This window comes from Frankliniella occidentalis, unplaced genomic scaffold, assembly GCF_000697945.3.
Source record: "Frankliniella occidentalis isolate FOCC.00 unplaced genomic scaffold, Focc_3.1 Scaffold20, whole genome shotgun sequence".
In the NCBI taxonomy this organism is placed as follows: Eukaryota; Metazoa; Arthropoda; class Insecta; order Thysanoptera; family Thripidae; genus Frankliniella; species Frankliniella occidentalis.
In genome coordinates, this window is record NW_026267150.1 from 2,005,436 (window position 1) to 2,014,358 (window position 8,923).

General features: G+C 53.2%; 1 long non-coding RNA gene across 1 annotated transcript in view; it reads right to left on the reverse strand.

The window, feature by feature from the left end:
- Positions 1-1,256: 1,256 nt before the first annotated feature.
- LOC127748923 (uncharacterized) overlaps positions 1,257-8,923 on the reverse strand; it is a 20,024-nt gene continuing 12,357 nt past the window's right edge. Inside the window, exons 2-3 of the long non-coding RNA XR_008010850.1 lie at positions 2,795-2,883; positions 1,257-1,428 (exon numbers count right to left, since the gene is read on the reverse strand). This is a non-coding gene — a long non-coding RNA (uncharacterized LOC127748923). The remainder of the gene's footprint in view (positions 1,429-2,794; positions 2,884-8,923) is intronic.

Here is an 8,923-nt window from a genome sequence, read left to right on the forward strand (position 1 = left end):
GGGGGGGGTCAGGAGTGGGGAGGCATCCTCGTCCCCGAGATGCTGATACAGCAGCTTTCTCCGGCATCAGCAGGCCCGGCAGCGGGTAGCAGCGGGTCGCCAGGGGGCCGCGCCGGGCCGGGCCGCTTCTAACTCACTCTACAAACAGTGTCGCGGCCGGGCGTGGCCTGCTGGGGAAGCGGAGGAGACGGAACGCGCGGGGGGACCAAAATCAACCCAATTTCTCGGCAATATAGGCACTGTAGAGACATTGCGCAAAGTAATCGAAAAATAAAACTGCACGGAATTAATAGAATTAAGCATTTAGACACAAATTCACATAACGAACGTCATGAAATTTGAAAAGAGGGTAGTGTTACAAGCGTGATCAACATTTTGTTTACAGCTGCGTAATTAGTAAGTTACGAACTTGGAATGCACCTGTTATTTTAGGCTTTAATCGGATAAAAATTCTTTTAGAAATATGTTTTTTACATGTTGCTGTACTTGCATTCTCGGACAGGAAACTAAGGGACATAGCGGGATGCCCGGGCCGGGTTTACCACGCGGGGCTATAAGGTCCCTGTGAGGTCCCTGTGAGGTCCCCACTACGATAGCACCCACTGCCCGATGAATCTCGTTCTCGCCCACATTTGTCACACGCCAAAAAGGACAATAAAACCGGCAACTCCGCCTCGAACGATAATAGAGCGACACACCGTTTGGAATCTACGACGGTGTCGTGATAAAAGTGCTAGTTTTGTCCAATCTACAAGGGTTGATAAAAAAAAATGAACACGACCGTCGAGCGTAAACAGCAGTCAAGATGTGATCTCGGGGAGAATTTTCCGTTTGTGTTATGTGATTTATCTCGAGACCCGGCGTGGTCAGTCCCTTCCCTGCCTCTTCTAGCCCCCCTCCCCACCTCCTCCGTCGTGCTGTGCGACATGCCGTTGCTGGAGGTAGTCTGCGGGCAGAGCTCTTTTTACTGTGTGCTACTATGTTTTTCCCTGCGTTTTGGTCATGCCCTCCTGTTTCAGTCACTAAATAATATATAGTCGGACATTCTCAAACTTTTGGCAGGTGCGTGAAAACCGTTACACAGACAAGTGTGAGACAGAAGGGTACACCAGTAAAAAGTCATACATATGTAAAACAAACTAAGAAGTTTCGTAGACTTAGACGATTATGATGAAACACCCAAACGGAGCATAGCTTCCACAAACGTTTTGAGAGAGGATTTTTGAACCATCAGGTTGATACGCGTAACTCACCGTCGCACACAGGAGGAAGAGCCCCGCTAGTAGGTGCGTCCCTCTCCACCTCACGCCGGTGGCGGTGCGGTGGGGCTCGAGGCGCGGACTCCGTGGCCGCTCGTGGGGCTGTGGACCCTCCATCCCTCGGTGATGCAAGGGAGGGGGCGGCCGCTCCGGGCCCATGCTCGGAATCCTAGGCAAACCCATTGAGAAAATCAGAAGAAAGAAAGAAACACACACACACTCAAAACAACATTGGGTGGATAAATAAGATCAAAGTCAACTCGTTTAGGCGTCAGTGACATATCATAGCCGTATTATTAAAAGCGAATGCCCAGTCCTTGGTCCCAACACTAGCAGGGAGACTACGCCATCACTACACAACGACTCCGCTTTGAATTGAGTTCTCCAGCTCACAACCTCCATATCCGCCGTCGGCAGGAAGACTTTTGATTTGATGACACCGATAAAACGTGGCTATCGCCGTTTTATGACGCGCCGTGTATTTTAACGGCCGCATTCTCTATGTGAATAGTTATTTATGAAACGCCCCACCTCTTCTCTTCCACTCCCAACTCCTTCCCCCTCTCCTCCCATCACCCGGCACCGCCGCGCCAAGCGAGTATAGTTTATGCCCGCGTCCGCCGAGGTGACCACTCGGACTGCCGTGAGCGGAGCGGAGCTGAGCGAGCGCCTGCCAAGTCGGGGGTCGGCAGCCCCGCCGCACACGCGCGCCCTGCGGGGCTGCATGCTTCGCCCGCCCGGCGCCCGGTCCCCCCGCTCCAGCCAACGAGTACAGATACGAACATTCCTCTCTGTTAAAACAACAGACGAGCGGGACAGAGAGCGTAGGCCGTGGTGTGTCTTCAAACGAAACGAAATTTGAAGATGGTGCTTGGGGGGACAAAATATAGAGAAAACGAAGAGTCGAAGTCGGGGTGCTGGGAGGGGCGGTGCGCCGGTGCTGCGCCGCCTCATCGCCCGAGCCCCGCTTCGGTTTGGACATAAACGGGTCAAATTATAGACTCCTGGTCAGCCCGGCGGCGATCCGCCCGCCCCCTGCCCCCTTGGGTCCTCGTGCCGTCTCTCTCGCTCTGCCGTGCTCCGACCGTCACGTCTTGTATAAACGGTATAACAGTGTTACAGCAGCCGAGCCCAGCTCAGGGCTCAGGCAGACGAGGCCCCCGGAGCTTGCTTCGCGCGATGGTTCCCGGCGGGGCGGGGTGGGGCGGCGTGCTGAGGGGCTCCGGTATGCAGAATTGTGGCCCAGTGGTACACATTGCAGGCAGACAGGACCACGACGGTGGAGACCGACGGCGCGCGGGGATTCGACTCATCCCGAGCCAACGATAGGAAACGGAACCAACAAGATTCCAGCGCGCTCTGGCTGCGCTCCCATGGCGTGGAGACACGAAAGAAGACGAAGGAGGAAGAGGGGCCCCAAATGACATTCCCTAGGCTGGTGTGCACGCATGCACGCACGCACGCACCAACACACACAGTTTGATCCGTCATCCGTCAATATTTAGCCCGGTAATAGCGTATGCGATTATACTCACAGATGCGTGCCGGTGGCCGGCCGGCTGCCTTTGAAGTGCTTCACCTCCTCGTCGATGCCCTCAACACCCCATGTTCGCCGGCCTGCGACCTGCAACAACAACAGCGGCAACGAGGATGAGTATTATTCATGAGCGGCGTGACGGTGCGCGGCTCTCCTCCAGCAGGTGGAGCCAGTGAGAGCCGCACCAGGAGCTAGCAGAGCCCTACCAGGAGCCAGTAGTGCCTCACCGGGGAGCCAGTGGCGAGGCTGCACTAGGAGCAAGTAGTGCCACAGCCGCACCGAGAGCCAGTAGCGAGGCCGTAATAGGAGCCAGTAGTGCCAGAGAGCCACATGGGGACCTAGTGGCGTTGCCGCAACGGGGTTTTTCGTTTATCAATGGTTTATTGTTCTTATTCTCTTACAAGTTTTGAGTTTTACATGGGGTTTCTAATGCCTCTAGGCTTGATAGAAATTTTACACAATTTGATAGGGAAGCGGGGAGTGGTGCATTATAGTTTATGCAGGGAGTGGGAGTGGGACGACCAACCACGATCGGTCCCGCTTAAGGGAGACACAGACGATGCTCTTGCTACCATCGCCATAATTCGAAAACAAAAACTTGCGGTCGAGGTCGAACCGAAAGAGAAAGAATGGGCGATATTGTGCGGGCGTGGTGATTGACATCGAGTTGCGAACAGCACATACGCTCTATAGCCCAACAGCGCATCGTGGAATGCACTCCATAAAGCTGAGGAGGGAGAAAGAGAAGAATCAGCTGCAATAACGCACGCACTACTTATATTCCGTTTGTCGAGTCCCATGCCTCATCAGGCGAGGCGGCTCCACAACAACACAATGCGTGTATCAGCCTCCCCCCCGCGCGCGCACACACACACGCACCATATACCATTCACCGCGAAACTGTCGGCCGCCCCGCCCTGTACCCCTTTCCCGCCCCGGCCCGCCCCACGCCCCACCCCACGGAGCCGCTGCCGGTACGTAACCGGGTGAGTAATACGTCTCGCGCAGTTTGCACTTCATCCCGCTCGCGGGGAATGTAAATAGCCTGAGAAACAATCAAACAAAAGAAAGCGAAGGCGCATTGTGGCCCCTCCTGGCGGCCGGCCATGGCCTGCCATGGGCCCATGGGAACAGTGCGGGCGCAGACTCTCACAGCATTACCATCGTTTACGGGGTTCCGTCCCCTCTCTCGCTCCGCGCCATCGATCCTCTCGATACTGATAAGCGCCGATGACCCCCCTGACGCGCTCCTAACGCGGCGACGACCAGTCGCCAAGATGGAGAGGGAAAAAAACAGCAAAGTGAAAACAAAACAAAAAAATGTCCCTTCCCTTTTTTTCTGGAGACGAATACATCAACGCAAAACAAGCTGTTTCCCGCATCGTCAGTTTCTTTTTTGCATCCATGACTGCGGCTCGCGCGCGTCCTGGCCTGGCGGGCCCCCAATAGACCCATTGGGCATTAGGTCGTCTTTTTTATTTCCCCCCTTCCTTTAGCCTTTTCGCCTCGTTGGCTGGCAGGCGCAGGGGTGCGTGACACCGCCGTGACGTAGGGCTGACGCAAAACTCGACCAGCATGAGACCAGCCGAAGCTGGCTCCTTGCGCTTACTGGCGGGAGCATGAGCCAGCGCGGGCCGGCACCCCAACCGGAGCCGCTCTTAATTAGAGTTCGGATAGGCACCGGTCCGGTGGCGGCCGGGCACTCGCCCAGGCACTCGCCGCGGAACGGAGATCGGTCCTCGCATGCGGGGATCGCTGTACCGTTTCCTTGTATACTTTATCGGCCACTGGCGAGCAGCGAATCGCACCGCATCGTAGCCCGCTGCGCCACTGCCACTGCCGGCCCCGAGTCGAACTCGAGAGAGGGGGGCACAGACGCGGGCTAGTCTAGAGAAAATTTGTGTTTACAGAAGGACGCTAATGTTTAAAACTACAGAAAATTTCAGACTGGACATCTTTGATCAAATAGCAATAAATATCAAACGGGAAGACGTATAACTTTTTTTTTCCATGAAGTAGGATTGGTCCCGCCCCGGCTCCGCGGCTTGCCGTCGCCTGGCTGACCGTCTCCTGCTTGGCGAGAGTTCGCTGTCGCTACACAAATATGCGTCGGTGCGTCGCAGACATCCGGGAGCCGCGCGGGGAGGCCCGGGGGCGCACACAGAGGATACTCGCCGGAAGAGTTTCTTACAGAGAGCTGCAGCATGCTCGTAACGTGTACGAAGTACACCCAAAAAAGTGGATACTTGATTTGAGTACGGTACTTGACAAGTTGAGGCCCAGGACTTGGTTTAAGAATTTTTTTAGATCAAATTGAGTAAAATATTCTCAAAACAAGTACCTGTCCTCAACCTGTCAAGCACCGGAACTCAATTCAAGAATCCACTTTTCTGGGTGTATTTGGGAGTATTAGTGTAGTATGCGAAGGAATTCTCATTCAGTTACGAACGGCTCACCGGAAAAACCATTCCAAACAACAGTACTGCGAACTGCGCGAACCCTAAGTCCCACATTATTTTTGCCAACAACTCAGTAGTTGATCCTCATCTAGTTTGACCGTCTTTATCAGCGGAGCACCTAACGCCCGTGCCATTGACATTATTGATGAAGGTCAGTGAGCCGGCGACGACAGCTTCTCGCCGCCAGCGGCACGCCCCTCTCGCAGCGCGCCGTGGCCGGAGGACATTTCCAGAAAGAGAGATCTGGTCCGGAAAGCTTTGCGAAGCGCCGGGCAGCGAGCAGGCAGAGCGGCGGAGCGGCGGCCAGCCAGCGGCCGCGCCGACGGAAAGGGCGGTGAGATGTTTCACTTTCGTCACGAGATGCGCGGCGACCTCGCGCGGCGCGGACAGTCACCAAAGACAATTTACAAAACGCCCTTTCAAGCAAACTTTTAGTTTTAATACCTAATAAAAAAAACAGTTGCTTTTGCAAACATTTCCTACGTGGATGCTGTATGTCCCTTTGTCTCTGTTTTAAAAATTTATTTCAATGCAGCGCAATACGTACGTCGAGCTGTTATCCAATTTTGGTTTGGTTGCTTTTGGCCCGTGACAAATGTTCTTTTCACCGTTTTCCTCTGGCAGTCTCGGCGTAGCGGATCGAACAAGCTGCGAATGTCTGAGGGTATCTTGGCCGACAGGAAGATATTGTTTCGTGCAATTACAATCTGACTATGCAAATGACCGCCTCGCTCCCACGCATTATAGTCATAACTTAGGGTTCTTGTATGTTGTGTGCGCACGTCACGGATAACAGCGACAGCGCACGTACCCTACTCGCCGAAAACAAATCCGCACCATTATACCGTCTCCTGATAAAACATCTCACAGTAGTGAGACTACTTTTTTACTTTTTTGCATCGTTTGATTTTTCCTTTTGTAGACCATTAGTGTGCAACGCACGGCCTCTATGCTGCCGCTGCGACACTGTTTTGCCGGGTACGCATAGCAGGACCTGACCTAACTTTGTCCTGTTAGACCGGACCGCTCGGACTCACCCCACTCATCGCGTGCCAATGAATTACAGGCCAACGACAAACTGATCCAGGAGCAGCAGCAGCGTCTCTGGCGGAGCGCGTATATACAAGTTTAGAGAACTTTCCTTTCGTCCGTAAAAGTCAGGAAAATGTTATAGCAATATAAATGTTTCGTATGGAGACCTCACTGCAAAATGCTTGCAAAGAATAGGTTCGTATTGCAAACTATTTTCTTTGCAGCTTGCAAAGAATTTTCAAGCATCGTAATACAAACTAGTTCTTCGCAAGCTTGCAAACTATTTCTTTGCAATGCAAACACATTGTTTGCAAGGATTCTGCCAGCTTGCAAAGAACTCCTTTGCAATACGAACTAATTCTTTGCAATACAAAGCTCACAAATTCTTTGCAACGTTGCAAAGAATATAGTTTGCAAGCATTTTACAGTGCTGCAGTAACTTCTGCCACCAGGGCGAGGGGACGGCCGTCCGCATACGTCCCGGGATGTGTACGGAGGTGAAGAGTATATGAAGGTAGTGAGTGCAGCAGATGCGAGGGAAACAAAGCGGAAATGAGTGAGAATGTGGACCCAAGGCGGGGCAGCCTGGGGCCGACAGGAACGCAGAAAGAGTGACGGTCAACACACGCGGCGACGCATTTAGTTGTATACACAACGGTACCCGGCCGACCCTTTCAAACACACATACATAAACACACACGCGCGCGCACACACGACGGACCCCCGTTCCGTCTTTTGTCAAAGTATATTAGCTTGTGCATAGTTTGCTCTTAAAACATGCATAGCCTGCAACCTGCAACAGCACTGTTTTCCTCAGCAAAATGTCCGCTCACATTTATAAAAAGAAAAACACATTTTAAAGGCTATTAATTAATATATATCAAGGAATAAACAGCTGGAGCACCAGTACTTAATGACAAAGATCTGAAATTGTTCGTAATGGTGTTTTTGTTTTATACTGTTGATTCTTTAATTTACAGATTTTTAAAAAACTAATGACTCTGAGCGAGTAAATGAACATCTGTTTTAAGAATATAGCGATACCTTCCGTCAAGAAAGGCTCAGTCGCGCGACCGCTGCAGAAAAAGGCTTGGCCGAGCGACGGCTACTGTAAACGGCTCAGTCGCCGGGAGGCTGCTAAGAAAGACTCAGTTGCATTTTGGCCGCGCGACGCACGTGCACGTTTGAAGCGCCAGCAAAAATCGGTGGCATAAGATATAAACTTTCAGAAAATGGCAAACGATAGGTGAAGCATTTCTGCGTCGTTTGCCGCTTTCAGAAAATGTATATCTTAGACCACCGATTTTACCTAGCGCTTCAAACGTGCACGCGCGTCGCGCGGCCAAAATGCAACTGAGTCTTTCTTAGCAGCCTCCCGCCGACTGAGCCGTTTTCTGTAGCCGTCGCTCGGCCAAGCCTTTTTCTGCAGCGGTCGGGCGACTGAGCCTTCCTTGACGGAAGGTATCGATAGGTTAGGTCACGACAGTAAAACCGAAGTTATGCCATGCCACCACGCTTAGTCCAACGGTGAATCCGGGCGAATCTGATCACTGTTTAGCCATCTACTCAGAAAGACCGAGCGATTTCGGCTCAAAAAACAAAACCTCGAGGAAAGTTTACCGATAGTCAAGGCGTCTCTAATTGGGATCTGTGAGGTTGCACTAGCACCAGCATCTGGCAACACTGCTGCTGCTTGCTGGGTGTCCGTCGTCGTATCCCTGTCCACGTGAGTCGGGCCAGTCGGGCCGAGTACCGGCCGAGCCGGGCAGCTATGGGAATCGGTTAGGGCCTACCTATGGCGTGGCGTGGGCCGGCGGCGCACCGCGCAGCGCATGCTTCCTTGTGGAGTTCCGCCCCACTTCCACCCGGCAGCAGGTATTGGAGGGGGGAGAGGGGGGGGGGGCTGGCGAGAAGATCGGGAAAAGGGGGGGGTTGCACTTAGGCCCTTCCATACGGCACAGTGTTGTCATTGATTGCCGCGCTCCGCTGGTCTCGGCCGCGGCGACACCGCGAGCGGCCAGCTAGCTTCCTTTGAGTGCCCCCTCCTCCCCCACTTCCCCACCTAGCCACTCCCCTTCCTTTCTCCCAAATCACAAAAGGGTTTTACTTTTCCCCTTTCACTTGCCGCGTTGAGCCCGTGTGACAAGGCGTGGCAGCGGGGCGCGGTCCGGCGCGCGCGCGCGACTCCCACAGCACTGTAAAGACGTTTCCTGTTAAAAGGAAACGGCCCAGTGAAAATTCTACTTCACAATGGAAAACCGTCAACGCAAATATTTATTTTTTCGGTAATCACGGGTATCAAAATGAATTGGACGACCAAACGTAATTGTTCGGTAATTACAAAAATCCCGCCCTTTTTCTCAGGGTTAAAGTTAAGTTATTCCTTTGTGGATTCCTCCTCGAGTAAGTCTCTCCAGTTAGGGCAGCGAGACCCTGGCCATTATTTGGGTGCTGCGCCACCGCGTGCCTATCGCTGAGGACGCGCCGCTCCCGACACCTGCTGCCGCTCCACCTCAACAAGAGGGCGGGGCGGGGCGGGCCGACAGCCTCTGGTCGTATTGTTCTCCATCGATTTCATTTGCCACGCCGCGATTACCGTCATTGTGTCTCGCGCGGGGCGTGGGAGTAACAACTCG